Source organism: Schistocerca serialis, chromosome 10 (genome assembly GCF_023864345.2).
Source record: "Schistocerca serialis cubense isolate TAMUIC-IGC-003099 chromosome 10, iqSchSeri2.2, whole genome shotgun sequence".
In the NCBI taxonomy this organism is placed as follows: Eukaryota; Metazoa; Arthropoda; class Insecta; order Orthoptera; family Acrididae; genus Schistocerca; species Schistocerca serialis.
Window position 1 is genome coordinate 122,244,588 of NC_064647.1, and position 20,429 is coordinate 122,265,016.

Sequence of the window (20,429 nt, forward strand, 5' to 3'; positions counted from 1 at the left end):
CCTGTGATTTCTTCTTTCACTTCTCCTAGCAGTTCATCAAATAAAGATTTCAACATTCGAAAATACTGAAAAAACTTCTTCTCATCTTAGCAGAGGTTGAAAATACCGCTTCAGTTATTTTCACACGACCGGTTTCAGACTGTTATAAGCCCATCCTCAGTGTCGTAGCTGTGCTGTGGTCCCCGAACGCCGGGTGTGCCAGGTGCGGTGTGCTGCCTATGAGCGCAGATCGACGTAAAGAATATAGCCCTTCTCAGTTAATCTAGATGGGACTGGAAAAAATGTTGGATAGAGCCATGTGAAAGTAGAGTGTTGTTGTTGCTGACGCAACGAAGATTATTGAAGTGCGACCATCATGTCCAATTTAATGTGTCAAACAGGCATCACTGACCAGTCCCAAAAAACGATGAGATTCCACCACTTTGAGGCACTGGCCACCAATGTACATATAGGTACAGATCCAAATGGGGATGGGCCGTATAGTGAAAAGAGAAATGCGTAACACAGGTTCTGGCAGCTGAAAAGCGGAAATCATGAGTGAGAGCCCAAGATCCCACTTGATATACAGCTCCCTGCAATCTATAATCAGCAATGCCCATTGCAAAAGAACAAATAGAAGCAAAAATCATCAGAATACAAAGAGAGGGACACCATAGCCCCTGCAGCCATCACCAGACCATTGCTTGTCACTAAAAAGACGGTACTCACAAGGGAACCTCGCCATCGCACCCCCCTCAGATTTAGTTATAAGTTGGCACAGTGGACAGGCCTTGAAAAACTGAACACAGATTAATCGAGAAAACAGGAAGAAATTGTGTGGAACTATGAAAAAAATAAACAAAATGTACAAACTCAGTAGTCCATGCGTAAGATATGCAACATCACGGATTCTACGAGCTAAGCAGCGCAGCGGTCTCGTGATTAGCGTGAGCAGCTGCGGATCGAGAAGTCCTTGGTTCAAGTCTTCCCTCGTGTGAAAAGTTTAAATTTTTTATTTTCGCTAAGTTATGATCTGGCCGTTCGTTCATTGACGTCTCTGTTCACTGTAATAAGTTTAGTGTCTGTGTTTTGCGACCGCACCGCAAAACCGTGCGATTAGTAGACGAAAGGACGTGCCTCTCCAATGGCAACCGAAAACATTTGATCGCAAGGTCATAGGTCAGCCGATTCCTCCACAGGAAAACACGTCTGATATGTTCTATACCACACTGGTGACGGCATGTGCGACACATCACAGGAATATGTTGTCGACCCACCTAACTTGTACACTTGGCGAATGAGTAAAAAGATTCTTCTACCTTGCCCGATTTAGGTTTTTTTGTGGGTGTGATACTCACTCCCAAAAAAGTGATGAAAACATAAATGTTTGTCACATAAACTGCAACAAATGAATGCAACAGTTACACAGTCGCACAGTTTTCCCTGTGCTCTGTCAAAACATATGTTTTTAACGTTTTCAAATTTTTCCGTGTGTAGACCGTCAAATCCTGCATATGTCCAAGCAAATCTGAACATGTCCTGGAATTTTGGAGAGCGAATTGATTATGTGTGAGTGCCTGAACTTTGATAATTGTCTGAAAATAAAAAATTAATATTTTCACTCGAGGGACGACTTGAACCAAGGACCTCTCGTTCCACAGCTGCTCACGCTAACCACGGGACCACGGCGCTCCTGCGCTCACATTATCCTCGATGTTGCATATCTTGTGCATCGACTACTCAGTTTGTATATTTTGTTTATTTTTTTCGTACTTCCACAAAACTTCTTCCTGTTTTCTCAATTGATCTGTGTTCAGTTTTTCAAGGCCTTTCCACTGTGCCAACTTATAACTAAATCTGAGGGGGGTGCGATGGGGAGGTTCCCTTGTCAGAACCCTGCAGAACACCATTCTCCAGTTTATGGAAGACGCTACGGCAAGTGCAAAGCTGTACGTGAAAAGTGCGATATCAAAGAAGTTCGGGATAAAAATCGGGAGTGGGCCACAGAGGCCCTAGTAATGTAAGGTGGCAAGAATATGGTGGCGCCATGTGGTATCATAAATTTAATGCAAATCGAAAAATACTGCAACAAGGCGTCGATGCAGTGCAAAAGTTGTTCAGATAGCGGGCTCTAGGTGAACTGAATTGTCTGCAGTACAGTGACCTCAGAGGAAAACCACTCTGGATCGAAGCCAAATGGTCCTGTGATTCGAGGATCCAATGTAGCATTTGTCTCGTCATATTTTCAAGAAACTAGCAAGGACAATGGTTACACTGATCGATAACTGTCCATCTGAAGACACAGTTTACCTGAGTTCAAAATTGGAATAATGACTCTTTCTCTCCATTAGGAAGGGCAGCTATATTACATTGGTTAGCCAGCAATAAATGTTGAATCATTTAGTCATGCATCTGGGTCGGTCAAGGAGCCATGCGGTGGCAGCAAGGGCACTAGCAAATACCTACTGCCAAAAAGGGCATTATAAGGTTCCAGGTGGTGGGGAATAAAAGATTAAGGGAGCCATTCTAGGTGGTGTCTGAGAAGATGAAACTTGGGTGAACAGTGGATGAGCACTCAGACCTACCTAAATGCTGGGCAAAATGATCAGTGAAGAGTCTGGGCTGGTGAGGACTATTCAGGGAAATTCCTCGGACACCTGTAGAAGGGCACCAGCCAAAAATACACCTGAGGGAGTGTACAACACTATGGTAGCGACATATCATTCCCAACAGCTCCTTTCCTGACGTTTATGAAGGTAACAGGCCCAGGCACAAGGCCATATAGAGGCAAGGAGGTGATGCCATGCCACTTGTAGTGTTCAAGGGCATGACGGCTATCTTTAATAGCAGCAGCAGTTTCGGTGGTCTGCCAATGGACAGGCTTCCAAAGCATAATGGTGACCAGTCTTCATGTGGTCTCATCAGTGCCATCAAGTGGTGAAGCAGTTCCACAAGGCAGAAACGACGCTGGTTCCACAAACAAAAATTCTTCAATTAACCTCTAAACCTTTAACCAACTTAACTTGCAGTTTATCAGAGAAACAGCACGTGAACTCCAATGCAGCGGTTCCTCACACCCGACCACGTCGGCAGCCTACCCAACTGGACACAGTCTACATCTACATCTACATGATTACCCTGCAATTCACATTTAAGTGCTTGGCAGAGGGTTCATCGAACCACAATCATACTATCTCCCTACCATCCCACTCCCGAACAGCGCGCGGGAAAAACGAACACCTAAACCTTTCTGTTCGAGCTCTGATTTCTCTTATTTTATTTTGATGATCATTCCTACCTATGCAAGTTGGGCTCAACAAAATATTTTAGTATTCGGAAGAGAAAGTTGGTGACTGAAATTTCGTAAATAGATCTCGCCGCGACGAAAAACGTCTTTGCTTTAATGACTTCCATCCCAACTCGCAGATCATATCTGTCACACTCTCTCCACTATTACGTGATAATACAAAACGAGCTGCCCTTTTTTGCACCCTTTCGATGTCCTCCGTCAGTCCCACCTGGTAAGGATCCCACACCGCGCAGCAATATTCTAACAGGGGACGAACGAGTGTAGAGTAAGCTGTCTCTTTAGTGGACTTGTTGCATGTTCTAAGTGTCCTACCAATGAAACGCAACCTTTGGCTCGCCTTCCCCACAATATTATCTATGTGGTTCTTTCCAACTTAAGTTGTTCGTAATTTTAACACCCAGGTGCTTAGTTGAATTGACAGCCTTGAGAATTGTACTATTTATCGAGTAATCGAATTCCAACGGATTTCTTTTGGAACTCATGTGGATCACCTCACACTTTTCGTTATTTAGCGCCAACTGCCACCTGCCACACCATACAGCAATCTTATCTAAATCGCTTTGCAACTGATACTGGTCTTCGGATGACGTTACTAGACGGTAAATTACAGCATCATCTTCGAACAACCTAAGAGAACTGCTCAGATTGTCACCCAGGTCATTTATATGCATCAGGAACAGCAGAGGTCCCAGAACGCATCCCTGGGGAACACCTGATATCACTTCAGTTTTACTCGATGACTTGCCGTCTATTACTACGAACTGCGACCTTCCTGACAGGAAATCACGAATCCACTCGCACAACTGAGACGATACCCCATACGCCCGCAGCTTGATTAGAAGTCGCTTGTGAGAAACTGTGTCAAAAGCTTTCCGGAAATCTAGAAGTACGGAATCAACTTGAGATCCCCTGTCGATAGCGGCCATTACTTCGTGCGAATAAAGAGCTAGCTGCGTTGCACAAGAACGATGTTTTCTGAAACCATGCTGATTACGTATCAATAGATCGTTCCCCTCGAGGTGATTCATAATGTTTGAATACAGTATATGCTCCAAAACCCTACTGCAAACCGACGTCACTGATATAGGTCTGTAGTTCGATGGATTACTCCTACTACCCTTCTTAAACACTGGTGCGACCTGCGCAATTTTCCAATCTGTAGGTACAGATCTATCGGTGAGCGAGCAGCCACGCGCTCTGTCACCGGAGCCCTCGTCTTCTCTGCACCCACGGCGGCGAAATACCACTCCTCAGGTTAGGCGAGTTAGTAGTCCATCATTCCCGCCTCCAGACAGCCAATTTAAAGACATCCTTTGCCGCTCCCACCAAGTAGTGACTCGGAACCACAGACGTGGCCCCCGGGTGCTCACAGCAAGAGCTTACAACCTTCTCCCGTCAACTCGTCCCACACGTATCGCATCGCCAGGATAGACCACGCGGCTTCTCGGAACAACAGCTAAATCTCCACAGCCACGCCACGCCGCGGTCTCCTCGTACAACATTCTCTAATTTCCGATTTTCAAAAGCGACCGACCGACTCGTCACTGCTAGGCAACCAAGCGGCCATCACCCCAAAGAACTTATTCCCTTACACAGGGCTAACAGGAAGCAACGACTCGAAGATCGATAAGACCAGACACGCCGCCAGAGGGGAATCTCAACAGAATCGTACCCAGAATAACAATAAATATGAAAGAATCAATTAACGATGGAATGGAAGGACTCAGAACAATCTTAACAGCGCAATGTATGTTGAGAGCCAACACGTCTCAAACATGAGCCTAACACGGCGCAGAATCGCTACTTTATGGAGTTCGCGCATAATACACTCCTGGAAATGGAAAAAAGAACACATTGACAGCGGTGTGTCAGACCCACCATACTTGCTCCGGACACTGCGAGAGGGCTGTACAAGCAATGATCACACGCACGGCACAGCGGACACACCAGGAACCGCGGTGTTGGCCGTCGAATGGCGCTAGCTGCGCAGCATTTGTGCACCGCCGCCGTCAGTGTCAGCCAGTTTGCCGTGGCATACGGAGCTCCATCGCAGTCTTTAACACTGGTAGCATGCCGCGACAGCGTGAACCGTATGTGCAGCTGACGGACTTTGAGCGAGGGCGTATAGTGGGCATGCGGGAGGCCGGGTGGACGTACCGCCGAATTGCTCAACACGTGGGGCGTGAGGTCTCCACAGTACATCGATGTTGTCGCCAGTGGTCGGCGGAAGGTGCACGTGCCCGTCGACCTGGGACCGGACCGCAGCGACGCACGGATGCACGCCTAGACCGTAGGATCCTACGCAGTGCCGTAGGGGATCGCACCGCCACTTCCCAGCAAATTAGGGACACTGTTGCTCCTGGGGTATCGGCGAGGACCATTCGCAACCGTCTCCATGAAGCTGGGCTACGGTCCCGCACACCGTTAGGCCGTCTTCCGCTCACGCCCCAACATCGTGCAGCCCGCCTCCAGTGGTGTCGCGACAGGCGTGAATGGAGAGACGAATGGAGACGTGTCGTCTTCAGCGATGAGAGTCGCTTCTGCCTTGGTGCCAATGATGGTCGTATGCGTGTTTGGCGCCGTGCAGGTGAGCGCCACAATCAGGACTGCATACGACCGAGGCACACAGGGCCAACACCCGGCATCATGGTGTGGGGAGCGATCTCCTACACTGGTCGTACACCACTGGTGATCGTCGAGGGGTCACTGAATAGTGCACGGTACATCCAAACCGTCATCGAACCCATCGTTCTACCATTCCTAGACCGGCAAGGGAACTTGCTGTTCCAACAGGACAATGCACGTCCGCATGTATCCCGTGCCACCCAACGTGCTCTAGAAGGTGTAAGTCAACTACCCTGGCCAGCAAGATCTCCGGATCTGTCCCCCATTTAGCATGTTTGGGACTGGATGAAGCGTCGTCTCACGCGGTCTGCACGTCCAGCACGAACGCTGGTCCAACTGAGGCGCCAGGTGGAAATGGCATGGCAAGCCGTTCCACAGGACTACTTCCAGCATCTCTACGATCGTCTCCATGGGAGAATAGCAGCCTGCATTGCTGCGAAAGGTGGATATACACTGTACTAGTGCCGACATTGTGCATGCTCTGTTGCCTGTGTCTATGTGCCTGTGGTTCTGTCAGTGTGATCATGTGATGTATCTGACCCCAGGAATGTGTCAATAAAGTTTCCCCTTCCTGGGACAATGAATTCACGGTGTTCTTATTTCAATTTCCAGGAGTTTATTTCGGGGAGTAATTCTTCAATGTGTATACATTGGAATTCCGTAATAAAAAAATTTGACAGTGTCGCTCCGGCTTGAAAAATGTACCGTACCGTGTGTGGAATCGATGTGTTTCATTTTCAACCGCTGTCTTATGCCAGGGAGGGAGTCATGCAGTCTACGTCCCTGGACGCCCACGTACGGGCCACGTGTGCTGTGTGTCTGTAGGTCACGCTCGCTCGCTCGCCCGCCACGTGGTGCGCTGCCTGGCGCACCCGTGCTGCCGTGCCGGCAACCTTATTGCATTAGGCCCGGCCGTCGCGACGTCGCTCCGCCTGGAGACGGCCACGGCGGCGCCGGCGCCGGCGACGACGACGACGACGACGACGACTTGGACGTCGACGCCGCCTCCGCGCTCCGCCGCCGCCGCCGCTGCCGCCGCCGCCTCCTCCGCCTCCCGTACCGCTGGTGGGCGGCGTGGGGTGGGGCGGGGGTGGAAACGCTGTTAGCGGCGCGCTCCCCCGGGGTAATTCGGTTGCCTCCGCCGGCGAAGAACCTCCTGCCGACGACGAAAGAGAAGAGAGCGGCCGAAACGCCGCAGGAAATGGAGAGGCGAAAGAAACGCCGTACAGCACGGCTAGGGGCCGCGAGCTACCTAGGCGAGTGGCCGGCGCGTCCCTTCCGCCTTCTTAATGACTTATCTAAACTGTTCTACGTCCGCGTCTGTAATCTGTAACAGATCCGACATACGAGTAGGAACTCCATGCGCCTGTTTTTTTTAAACCAAATTACGGCTGTAAGTGCGAAGTTAGCATATCCACTCAGAGCGTTGGACCTTTCTTGGTCAGTGGCGGCGCTACCTTGACAGTACCTCCGCCACACGGAGCTGCTGTCAGTTGTTAAAGATGGCAGTTCTGATCCACATGTCCAGGGCGTTAGACCAATTGGGGGGGGGGGGGGGGGGGGGGGGGGTAGGACGTCAAACGGGCCGACTTGGAGCAGGAGAAGCACCACAGGACGTTTTATTTTTTACTGTCTACACTTTTACAAGTAAACTCATAAAACTTTGTCTGCATGACCAGGAAGAATTCAGCATTCACACTCATAGCAGTGGAAGCGCAAAACATAACAAAATAAATTTTTTTTTAGATATGAAATTTCATCATTTTTTTTTCACTTACTGTTGGCTACATTCGTTGCTATAGGTACATTTTTCTTCAGAAGGAAGAGAGATTCTTTGATGAATTTTGCACAGCACACAAACCATACTTACAGGTGTATCAATCTCTAGAATTTTACAAATCCATTAAAAACTGTGGTAAAAATTGAGATAATTAACTACAAAATTTGATTTTTTTTCTAAACATAAAGTTTAAAACATAACAGCTCATTCATTTTTTCATAAATTAAATAGATTCTAGAGTTTCAGACACCTGTAAGTATGGTTTGTATGCTGTGCAAAATTCATCGAACAGTCTCTCTTACTTATGAAGAAAAGTGTACCTATAGCAACAAATACAGCCAATAGTAAGTGAGAGAATGATGAAATTTCACATGTAAAAAAAATATTTTGTTATGTTTTTGAACTTCCACTGCTACGAGTGCGAATGCTGTCATGATGACAAAGTTTTATGAATTTACTTCTAAAAGTATAGACAGCGGAAATTAAAATGTCCTGTGGTGCCTCTCCTGCTCCAAGTCGGCCCGTTTGACGTCTTACCACCCCCCCCCCCCCCCCGCACCACTTAAGTATGATTAGCTTTCTATGGAACAAGAGAGGAACGTCCGGAGCCGTGTGTGGCTCGTGTTCGTGCGATATCCCATTTCACATCCTGTTTTTACTGTATTTCCATCTCGTTGTCTTAAATTCAATTACTGGTGTCACTGAGTTGCCGCGTTGTCTGCCCGTCAGCGGCAGCAGCGGCGCTTATCGATATAAACCCTAGCGTATTACGTTTGCAGACTGCTATTACTTCCCGGTTGTCGTGTGTTCGGAGTTACTTCGGATCTGCCAGTGAGTTGGGAGACGCTAGCAGTGCAGTTCGAACCTGGCAGTGTTTGTTTGACTTAGGACGCGGCAGAAGTTCAGTCGGGTCGCGGCTGCAGTGAGGTCCGGACAGCCATGACTCTCCCGACGGTTGCCGATACACACCACTCGAGTGCGGACCACCCTGGTTGGGCGTCGGTCGGTCGTCTTGTCGGACGACGTGTATGTTGGACGGCGAACGCTTATGGGTTGCCTGCGTGTGCCGACTCGTGATTCGTCCTTGTTTTTGCAAGTCGCTACCGTTAGTATTGTCTAATCCTTCGTGCAAGTGTTCGTGAAACTGTGTGTAGCTTGTGATGTCGACTGCTCAGTAATTTAAGTGCTGTCTTCGTGCTGATGTGTGGCAGTCAGTCGGTTGGGGTGTGGATCAGCCAGGAAATTTCCGCGCATGACAATGGAGCAGGTCCGCTGGCGGTCTCTACACAGTGTCGGAGTATTTGGGAGCTAGCTCACCGACCCAGGAAATCAAAGTTGAGTGTTGATTTAATTACCGAAGCCAGTCTGTTCACATTGTGCCGTTGGTTTTCATGGTTGGCTGTTTGAGGTATTCCCGTGAGCAACAGCGATTGTCCGAGTAGGCGGAAGATTGGTCACCATCCGGTGAAGTTTAACTGTATTTTGGTTATTTGAAGTCCAGGTGCACCAGCGGAATTTTCTGCCTTGTGGTCGTTAGCGTTCGGGTTACCTGCCCTGGCCGGCCGCGGTGGACGAGCGGTTCTAGGCGTTTCAGTCCGGAACCGCGCGACTGCTACTGTCGCAGTTTCGAATCCTGCCTCGGGCATGGATGTGTGTGATGTCTGTAGGTTAGTTAGGTTTAAGTAGTTCTAAGTTCTAGGGGACTGATAACCTCAGATGTTAAGTCCCATAGTGCTCAGAGCCATTTGAACCATTTTTATCTGCCCTGGCTGCTGACGTAAAATTCATGCAGTGTCCTTTCCTCACCGTGTTGTCGCTGTCCAACACGTGTGTGTAGTTTTGGCAGCTTACGCATGCTTGGTTCTGGGCGGCTACGCCTTTTCCCTTTTCGCTTTGGAGTTCCTTGCGTATTGGTCGGGTGGAAACCAAGTCGTCTTGTCGGTGGGTCCGTTGACTGTCTACATCTACATACATACTCCGCAATCCACAATAAGGTGCGTGGCGGAGTGTACCTCGTACTACAACTACCATCCTCTCTCCCTGTTCCATTCCCAAACAGAACGAGGTAAAAATCACTGCCTATATGCCTCTATTCGAGCCCTAACCTCTCTTACCTTATCTTTGTGGTCTTTCCGCGAAATGTAAGTTGGCGGCAGTAAAATTGTACTGCAGTCAGCCTCAAATGCTGGTTCTTTAAATTTCCTCAGGAGCGACTCATGAAAAGAAAGCCTCCTTTCCTCTAGACACTCCCACCCGAGTTCCTGAAGCATTTCCGTAACCCTCGTGTGATGATCAAACCTACCAGTAACAAATCTAGCAGCCCGCCTCTGAATTGCTTCTATGTCCTCCCTCAATCCGACCTGATAGGGATCCCAAACGCTAGAGCAGTACTCAAGAATAGGTCTCCTTTACAGATTAACCACATCTTCCCAAAACTCTACCAATGAACCGAAGGCGACTATCCGCCTTCCCCACAACTGCCATTACATGCTTGTCTCACTTCATATCGCTCTGTAATGTTACGCCCAAATATTTAATCGACGTGACTGTGTCAAGCGCTACACTACTAATGGAGTATTCAAACATTACAGGATACTTTTTCCTGTTCATCTGCACTATTTAGAGTTAGCTGCCATTCCTTACACCAATCACAAATCCTGTCCAAGTCATCTTGTATCCTCCTACAGTCACTCAACGACGACACCTTCCCGTACACCACAGCATCATCAGCAAACAGCCGCACATTGCTATCCACCCCAACCAAAAGATCATTTACGGAGATAGAAAACAACAGCGGACCTACCACACTTCCCTGGGGCACTCCAGATGATACCCTCACCTCCGATGGCTGGGTTGCCAGCGTATCGGATATACACTCCTGGAAGTGGAAAAAAGAACACATTTACACCGGTGTGTCAGACACACCATACTTGCTCCGGACACTGCGAGAGGGCTGTACAAGCAATGATCACACGCACGCCACAGCGGACACACCAGGAACCGCGGTGTTAGCCGTCGAATGGCGCTAGCTGCGCAGCATTTGTGCACCGCCGCCGTCAGTGTCAGCCAGTTTGCCGTGGCATACGGAGCTCCATCGCAGTCTTTAACACTGGTAGCATGCCGCGACAGCGTGGACGTGAACCGTATGTGCAGTTGACGGACTTTGAGCGAAGGCGTATAGTGGGCACGCGGGAGGCCGGGTTGACGTACCGCCGAATTGCTCAACACGTGGGGCGTGAGGTCTCCACAGTACATCGATGTTGTCGCCAGTGGTCGGCGGAAGGTGCACGTGCCCGTCAACCTGGGACCGGACAGCAGCGACGCACGGATGCACGCCAAGACCGTAGGATCCTACGCAGTGCCGTAGGGGACCACACCGCCACTTCCCAGCAAATTAGGGGCACTGTTGCTCCTGGGGTATCGGCGAGGACCATTCGCAACCGTCTCCATGAAGCTGGGCTACGGTCCCGCACACCGTTAGGCCGTCTTCCGCTCACGCCCCAACATCGTGCAGCCCGCCTCCAGTGGTGTCGCGACAGGCGTGAATGGAGGGACGAATGGAGACGTGTCGTCTTCAGCGATGAGAGTCGCTTCTGCCTTGGTGCCAATGATGGTCGTATGCGTGTTTGGCGCCGTGCAGGTGAGCGCCACAATCAGGACTACATACGACCGAGGCACACAGGGCCAACACCCGGCATCATGGTGTGGGGAGCGATCTCCTACACTGGCCGTACACCACTGGTGATCGTCGAGGGGACACTGAATAGTGCACGGTACATCCAAACCGTCATCGAACCCATCGTTCTACCATTCCTAGACCGGCAAGGGAACTTGCTGTTCCAACAGGACAATGCACGTCCGCATGTATCCCGTGCCACCCAACGTGCTCTAGAAGGTGTAATTCAACTACCCTGGCCAGCAAGATCTCCGGATCTGTCCCATTGAGCATGTTTGGGACTGGATGAAGCGTCGTCTCACGCGGTCTGCACGTCCAGCACGAACGCTGGTCCAACTGAGGCGCCAGGTGGAAATGGCATGGCAAGCCGTTCCACAGGACTACATCCAGCATCTCTACGATCGTCTCCATGGGAGAATAGCAGCCTGCATTGCTGCGAAAGGTGGATATACACTGTACTAGTGCCGATATTGTGCATGCTCTGTTGCCTGTGTCTATGTGCCTGTGGTTCTGTCAGTGTGATCATGTGATGTATCTGACCCCAGGAATGTGTCAATAAAGTTTCCCCTCCCTGGGACAATGAATTCACGGGGTTCTTATTTCAATTTCCAGGAGTGTAGTTGGGCCGACTACCCGCCTCCCCTAAGCGAAAGTTAATATTTTAAGTGCAGACCGACCCCCGGAAACTTCTGAGCGCTGCTGGCTGTACTACCTTTTCTTATTGGTGTTTGATTGTGTATTTTAATGGCTCATAGCCGGTGATTTGAATTGGAATGCGTTTGGTTGGGTTTTAAATAACGTGCCTTCAGCTGTTTGAAAACTGAAAGTTCCATACTTGTCAAGTCTTGCATTGTTTGGGCTTTCAGCCTCATTTAAAAAACAAATTATTGAAGGATAAAGCCTTGGGCTTTCTGCCCTGTAAAAATAAATTGTAGTTGTGTTTTAAATCATGGGTCTTCAGCCGATTTAAAAATTAAAGAGATTGTGCCCTTCAGCCATAAGATTGTGTGACATATTCAGTCGATAGTTAAGCTCGGAAATTTGCACTGTAATGTTTGGGCAACTAAATAAACTGTAACACCCCATCCGTTGCTTGTCCGATTTTTGTGTGTGTTCGCCCCTGACAAACAACTTACAGAGAAATTGGGAGTGGAACTGTACGCAAAAATGGATAACCCCTAATTAATCTGCGGTGCTAGCGTTGATGATGAACCACACCTGTTTTTACTTCCAAACATGAACGATCACGAACACTTAGGGTGTTCAATGACATCAAACACATACACAAAAATAAAATAAAGCAGAAGGGTGAATTCAGGATGAACTACTGAAAGTAATGGCTCTACTGAATCACAATAATTTTATTATAACCTTCAGGTCAATGCTGAATAAAACACAATGAACAATTTACAAACTATCCTACTGACTGGCACTGGCAGTGAACTGTGTTAAAATTGGTCCAAAACGCGATCTCTTATAACTTGGCTGACCGACTGACATCAACACAAAACGTAAAATACGAAGAACCACTACATCCCAAAGTACCGTGAAACCTCTGTGGAAACAGCAATCGCACGAGATCCAACTATTTAACGCTACTCCTAACACAGGCCGAAGCGGGAGCCATCTCACCGTAATGTTCCTGCTGCAGCGGCGGCCTCCGACGGCGATGGCGCGGCTGTGCGGTTGGCGTGTGGCGTCTCGGAAAGTACACTCCTACACTACTCGGACAACAGACCGCTGTCCATAAACTTCTCTATTTTCAACGATCTTCCCGGCAGCAAAGAGCTGGCGAGGCTAACGTCCACTCAGAACGAAAGACCAAGAGGGGAGACGACTTGGCTAACGTCCTCTCAGTACGAGAGCCCAGAACGGAAGACCTTTACCCAGAGTCCAACAAGATCGCTCTTCACCTTTCTTTTCTCCCCTCAACTATTACCTAGCGATTCACCTCACTAGAAGCTCTCAAAATACCCAGTTTGCCATTGCCGACCAATGTACGGCCTGGGAACAGAACTCTTTTCCACAGTTATTTTATTTCTACAAAATTTCACAAGTAAACTCCGCCCTCGCCGGCTGGGAAGAACCACAGCAGTGGGCAATAACACGTTTACTGGATGTTTTCTCCCAAGAGACCACTCGAGATTTTCCCGGCAAGATTCCCCGTCGTAGCGAACATAGATTCTTGCATTGGAAGTTTGTTATTCGGGACTCCTGGCCTGCTCCACATGAGTTACTCGAAGGTGTAAAATTAGTGGGACATAGGCGAGAGCACGCGCAGGAAAACCCGTCCAGCTATCCACGGCTCTGTTTTGGTAAACACTTGCAGCCGCACGTCCTTCAGAGGTTGGCGGCCACTGTCGCCTCTCTAAACGAATTACAGAAATCCCCCAGTTCACCATTCGTACCGTTAGGCTGTGGCCTTCGGCGGCTAGGCGGGGAGGTAGCCGAGCTCTGTCCCGCGTACTGCCTTTCCGCAAAATCTTATAATTACAAAATCGCGGAATTCTCGCGTACCGATGCGTTTCCACATAGATTTCCTACACCGTAATTTAGAGTATTACTCCAACAAAACCTAAAGTGTCGCATTAAATGGACTCATGTAAGGTGCAAGGCCGTTGCCACCTTACAAAACTTATGTGTGTTCTAGTGTAATTGAAAGCCGCTCATTTTTGGCCCCTTTCCACAATTCCAACTACCTGATCTGTCCAGCAGATTTTTTTTTTTTTTGTCATCAGTCTACTGACTGCTTTGATGCGGCCCGCCACGAATTCCTTTCCTGTGCTAACCTCTTCATCTCAGAGTAGCACTTGCAACCTATGTCCTCAATTATTTGCTTGACGTATTCCAATCTCTGTCTTCCTCTACAGTTTTCGCCCTCTACAGCTCCCTCTAGTACAATGGAAGTCATTCCCTCATGTCTTAGCAGATGTCCTATCATCCTGTCCCTTCTCCTTATCAGTGTTTTCCACATATTCCTTTCCTCTCCGATTCTGCGTAGAACCTCCTCATTCCTTACCTTATTAGTCCACCTGATTTTCAACATTCGTCTATAGCACCACATCTCAAATGCTTCGATTCTCTTCTGTTCCGGTTTTCCCACAGTCCATGTTTCACTACCATACAATGCTGTACTCCAGACGTACATCCTCAGAAATTTCTTCCTCATATTAAGGCCGGTATTTGAAATTAGTAGACTTCTCTTAGCCAGAAATGCCTTTTTTGCCATCGCGAATCTGCTTTTCATGTCCTCCTTGCTCCGTCCGTCATTGGTTATTTTACTGCCTAGGTAGCAGAATTCCTTAACTTCATGGACTTCGAGACCATCAATCCTAATGTTAAGTTTCTCGCTGTCCTCATTTCTACTACTTCTCATTACCTTCGTCTTTCTCCGATTTACTCTCAAACCATACTGTGTACTCATTAGACTGTTCATTCCGTTCAGCAGATCATTTAATTCTTCTTCACTTTCACTCAGGATAGCAACGTCATCAGCGAATCGTATCATTGATATCCTTCCACCTTGTATTTTAATTCCACTCCTGAACCTTTCTTTTATTTCCATCATTGCTTCCTCGATGTACAGATTGAGAGTAGGGGCGAAAGCCTACAACCTTGTCTTACACCATTCTTAATACGAGCACTTCGTTCTTGATCGTCCACTCTTATTATTCCCTCTTGGTTGTTATACATATTGTATATGACCCGTCTCTCCCTATAGCTTACCCCTACTTTTTTCAGAATCTCGAACAGCTTGCACCATTTTATATTGTCGAACGCTTTTTCCAGGTCGACAAATACTATGAAAGTGTCTTGATTCTTCTTTAGCCTTGCTTCCATTACTAGCCGTAACGTCAGAATTGCCTCTCTCGCCCCTTTACTTTTCCTAAAGCCAAACTGATCGTCACCTAGCGCATTCTTAATTTTCTTTTCCATTCTTCCGTATACTATTCTTGTAAGCAGCTTCGATGCATGAGCTGTTAAGCTGATTGTGCGATAATTCTCGAACTTGTCAGCTCTTGCCGTCTTCGGAATTGTGTGGATGATGCTTTTCCGAAAGTCAGATGGTATATCGCCAGACTCATATATTCTACACACCAACGTGAATAGTCGTTTTGTTGCCACTTCCCCCAATGATTTTAGACATGTTATCTAACCCTTCTGCCTTATTTGACCGTAAGTCCTCCAAAGCTCTTTTACATTCCCATTCTAGTACTGGATCCCCTATCCCTTCTAACCAGGCGTTTCACGTCCGTTGAGATCTACAGCCCACATATGGGAATAACTGTCTCGTTTTGAGAAGTGTGAGGTGGTGGTGCTGTGAGTTCGACAGAGGCCGGGAAGCCTTGCATGACAGTGAGCGGTCGCGGAGGCCGCGTTCCTCGCTGACTGACAACATTTCCAGCGTGGAGGCAATGGTGAAAGCAGGTCGGCGTGTGCACATCACGTCTGGAGACTGCCGTCGGGTGATGACGCCGAGGGATTCTCGATGTGGACAACGTGATTCTGCTCCACGAAAACAGGACACCACATGTAGCAATCAAAACTGACGAAACACTTAGGGCATTTCACTGGGAGATTCTGGACCACTCACATACAGTCCAGACCTCACCTCCTAGTGATTTCTACGTTTGCGGACCGCTGAAGAAGTTCCTGGTACGACAGCGATTCACAAGTATCGTGAAGCAGTCCGACGGTGGTTCCATTTTTACGGCATAAACTCAAGCGCCCGCACGCCAGTCGGGAACGACAGAGAAAAGATGGCTGTGAGAAGAGGTCAGCCAATCGCAAGGTGACCGACCACTCTCCAGGACGACAACGCTACAGCAGCGGCCCCTACGTGGAGAGGACATAAGCGCCGCAACCGACTGGCGACGCCCAGGTTGAATAGCAGCTTCAAGATTAGCAACTTGGATAGAAGCGTCAACGCTAGACACTTCGCTTGTACCCTGTATGTAACACAGATTTAGGATTATTTCGTATGTCTCACTTTGCTTGCGACACATCTGTGGAATTTCAAAAGTTGAGTATTGTAATTTACTTTTTGTGGTGGAACTCACTAATGCGATTTGTTTGAATATTTGTCGAGCGAACCGAGTACGCAGGATTCCTACACGCCATGTCTATAGTAAACTGGACGAATTCTACCACAGGGTGCGAGGTGCCGGGGCTAGCAGTGTATTTAACACAAAATTCTTCTACAATCTTCCTATGGAAATGATGCTTTAAGCCCCCCCTTTTCTAACTCCGACTTTTGTTGTTGCACATGGATTAAGAAGAAACGCGAACTGACTGTAATCGACCCTGCAAGTGGAGTAGAAAAGCGTTTGGCACCTGCAATAATTTAATTTGATAGAAATTAATTTGATAAAGGAAAGTCTCATGAATGTAGTGAGAAATGAAAGTGTTGCTCTGCCAATCAAAAGAATGAAAGTTCTGTCCAAAATAACAATTTGATTTATTATGACTAAACTCAAAATAATAAACAAAACACATGAAACATTTAAAATACATCAAATTGGATAATCAAATAAATGCTGTGAGGGTGAAGTTGTCCATAAACCAGCTTGTGACGTGTATGACCAAGTGGTATGTAGAGCCAATTCCTTGCAACTCAAATCTTAAGAGTAACACCCAGCCAACCCAACATTAATCGCTGTTACAGTAGTCAGAACTCAGACAATGAACACCCAAGACAGAACAAAGTTAGAAAAGACGAACAGGTGCACTCTGCTTAGCTCTGATTATTACAGAGCAAAATTCCCTAATCTGCCAGTGCTGCGGACATACATTACCAAGCTGCCTTCTTAACTGCACAGACACAATCTGGCGTATCGGAGGCGATGGCTGGTTGCTTCGACGTCCCATCATGGTGCTGATAATGTCGCGAGTATAGCCTGAAACAAATTATGCTGGTCTGGTTGTTCCAGGCTAAAGACTTCCTAGCAACACAAATGCGCCTCTGAGGGAGACGAAGAAGGCTCGCTACACACACACTGACGATAGGGTGAGCGATTTTAACAAGCAAAGTCACACAATAACTCCGATACAGTCAACTTTAGCCAAAACTGCTCAACACGGACAACATAGGCCAGTCATACGCAAAACGCTCAATTGCCAACTGTACTCAGAAAGTTACATTGAAGTCAAAACTTCAGCAGCTTCGTCAAACAGTTACAATTAAATGAAAGTATATTAGACAGCCAACGGAAGGCAGGCTGTCCAGAGCAGCGAGTGCTCAGTCTTGTAACCTACTCCGAGCGAAAGGCGAGAGCCGACATTCTCAAGAGCACCCGTACAAGCTGAACACAGAACATTTCCGCCCCCACGACAGTGGTCGTGGTTAAACATTCCAATCAGCAACTCGAAAATCGGCGGAAAATTCCACTCTATTGCCGAAACACTACTATTCTACCACTGGAGATACTTGGCGCCAATTTCTGCGCCGATTTTGCTACGTCACGGAGCTATCCCCTGAGCAAGCCAATGACAGTTATGATTTTGCAGAAAACGCGGGAATTTACCCACCAAGACTGCCTGGGAACACAAGTCATTCCCACGCCCCACTGGAAGCCCATCAGAAAGTGTTTTCACTAAGTTTCTGCGAAGTAACGGAATCTCTAGCCCCAGCCGCTCCTTCAGACCCCTGTGGGCGTGTGGCCCCCGCTCTTATGACAATGTCGGCGTCTGGACAGCATCCACTCGGCTCCCTCACACCCATCGGCATAACCCTTTCAAGATCAGAAGAACCCGCCTGTCACCAGACCACCCGGGTGACGAGAGACGCTGCATGGGGAGTCCGCGTGTGAAGCAATAGCAACTTTCCACCACATGCAATTAGAGAGGAAAATATTCATATCTTCTGAGTTCTCAATACTAGCCTTGTAATGACAATACTCGGCCATACTTCCCCAAATCGAATTACTCAGAGTAAGATATAAATATGAGAGGGGGCAAGTCACTGTGTGCATCTAAAGGCATGCCACCTCTCAAGGGACATCTCACTTTTAGTGTTACGATGGGAACTATGCGAAAAAATAGTGTGAGGTACATAGAATGGGATGTGTATTGTCATTCATTACCTGTATGTACCTTACTTTCCTTAATAAAACGTAGGGCCAAAGACTTTCACATTTGCCCTCGTACAAACCTAACCACACAAACACAGACTTTCGGAAGTAAATCATCCACAAAATTCCAAAGATTGCAAGAGCCGAGAAGTGCGAGAAATACCTCACAATCAGCTTAATAGCTCAAGCATACAAGTCGCTCACGAGGATCAAATATGGCAGAATGGAAATTGAAACTGAGGATCTGCTAGATGACGATCAGTGTGTCTTTAGGAAAGGTAAACTGCACCAGAGAGGCAGTTCTGACGTTGCTGTTGAAAATGGAAGCACGACTAAAGAAAAATCAACACGCGTTCATTGGATTTGTCAACATGGAAGTAGCGTTCCACAGTGCCAAATGTTGCAACGTGTTCCAAATTCTGAGAAAAAAAGCGATAGACTCTAGCGAAACATGGGTAATACAAAGTGTGTATAAGAACCAAAAGGGATCAATAAGACTGGAACACGAAACACAGGGATGAAGTCTTTCGCTTGTAGCGTTCAATCTATACATGGAAGAAGCAATGACGGAAGTAAAAGAAAGGGTCAAGAGATGGATTAAAATTAAAGGGGAAAGGATATCAATGATAAGATTCGCTGATGACATTGCTGTCCTGAGTGAAAGTTGTGGTGTCACCGCCAGACACCACACTTGCTAGGTGGTAGTTTTAAATCGGCCGCGGTCCATTAGTACATGTCGAACCCGCGTGTCGCCACTGTGTGATCGCAGACCGAGCGCCACCACAAGGCAGGTCTCGAGATACTGACTAGCACTCGCCCCAGTTGTACGGACGACTTTACTAGCGACTACATGGACGAAGCATTGCTCATTAGCCGAGCAGATAGAATAGCCTTCAGCTAAGTCAATGGCTACGACCTAGCAAGGCGCCATTAGTAACATTGCATGTATCTAAAGAGTCTCACTTGTATCGCCACAATCTCCAGATGTACAAGAAGGATGGATTAAAGTTAAGTATTCCAGAAGCTACGTACTTTTCTTTATAGCATTCATTACGTATCCTGTTTCAGACCTCACGCCATCCTGCTTTAACTTAGCACGTGCCTTTCGGCTTCCTCTCATTGTGTCTAGGCTGTCTTGTCTAGACACAACAAAAGTGAAGAAGAATTACAGGATACGTCGTAAGAAATGGTCTAAGCTGGCCACGGTGGCCGAGGGGTTCTAGGCGGTTCAGTCCGGAACCGCACGACTCCTACGGTCGCAGGTTCGAATCCTGCCTCGGGCATGGATGTGTGTGATGTCCTTAGGTTAGTTAGGTTTAAGTAGTTCTAAGTTGTTCTAGGGGACTGATGACCTCAGATGTTAAGTCCCTTAGTGCTCAGAGCCATTTGAACCATTTGAACAGTGTAAGGAGTACAGAACATGGACTGAGAGTAAATCGAAGAAAGACGAAAGTAATGAGAAGTAGCAGAAACGATAAGAGAAAGAAACTCATCATCAGAATTGGGGATCACGAAGCTGACGAAATTAGGCCTAAGTAATTCCGCTATCTGTGTAGCAAAATAAACCATTACGGACGGAGCAAGGACATCAGAAGCAGGCTGCCACTGGCAAAGATGGTAATGCTAACCAAGAGGGGCCTATTAATACCAAACACAGGTAATAATGCGAGGAAGATATTCCTGAGAATGCACGTTTGGAGCAATGCATTGTATGGTAGTGACACGTGGAGTGTTGGAATACCTGAACAGAAGAGAATCAAAGCATTTGAGATGTGTTGTTAAGAAGGTTGAAAATGAGGTGGGGTGATAAGGTAAGGAATGAGTAGATTCTCCACAGAATCGGCAAGGAACGAAATATGTGGAAGACACTGACAAGAACAAGGGACAGGATCATAGGACTTCTGTTAAGACATCAGGGAATAACTTCCATGGTACTAGAGGGAGCTGTAGAGGGTAAACTGATGATGACTCAAAAAATCGGTTCATCGT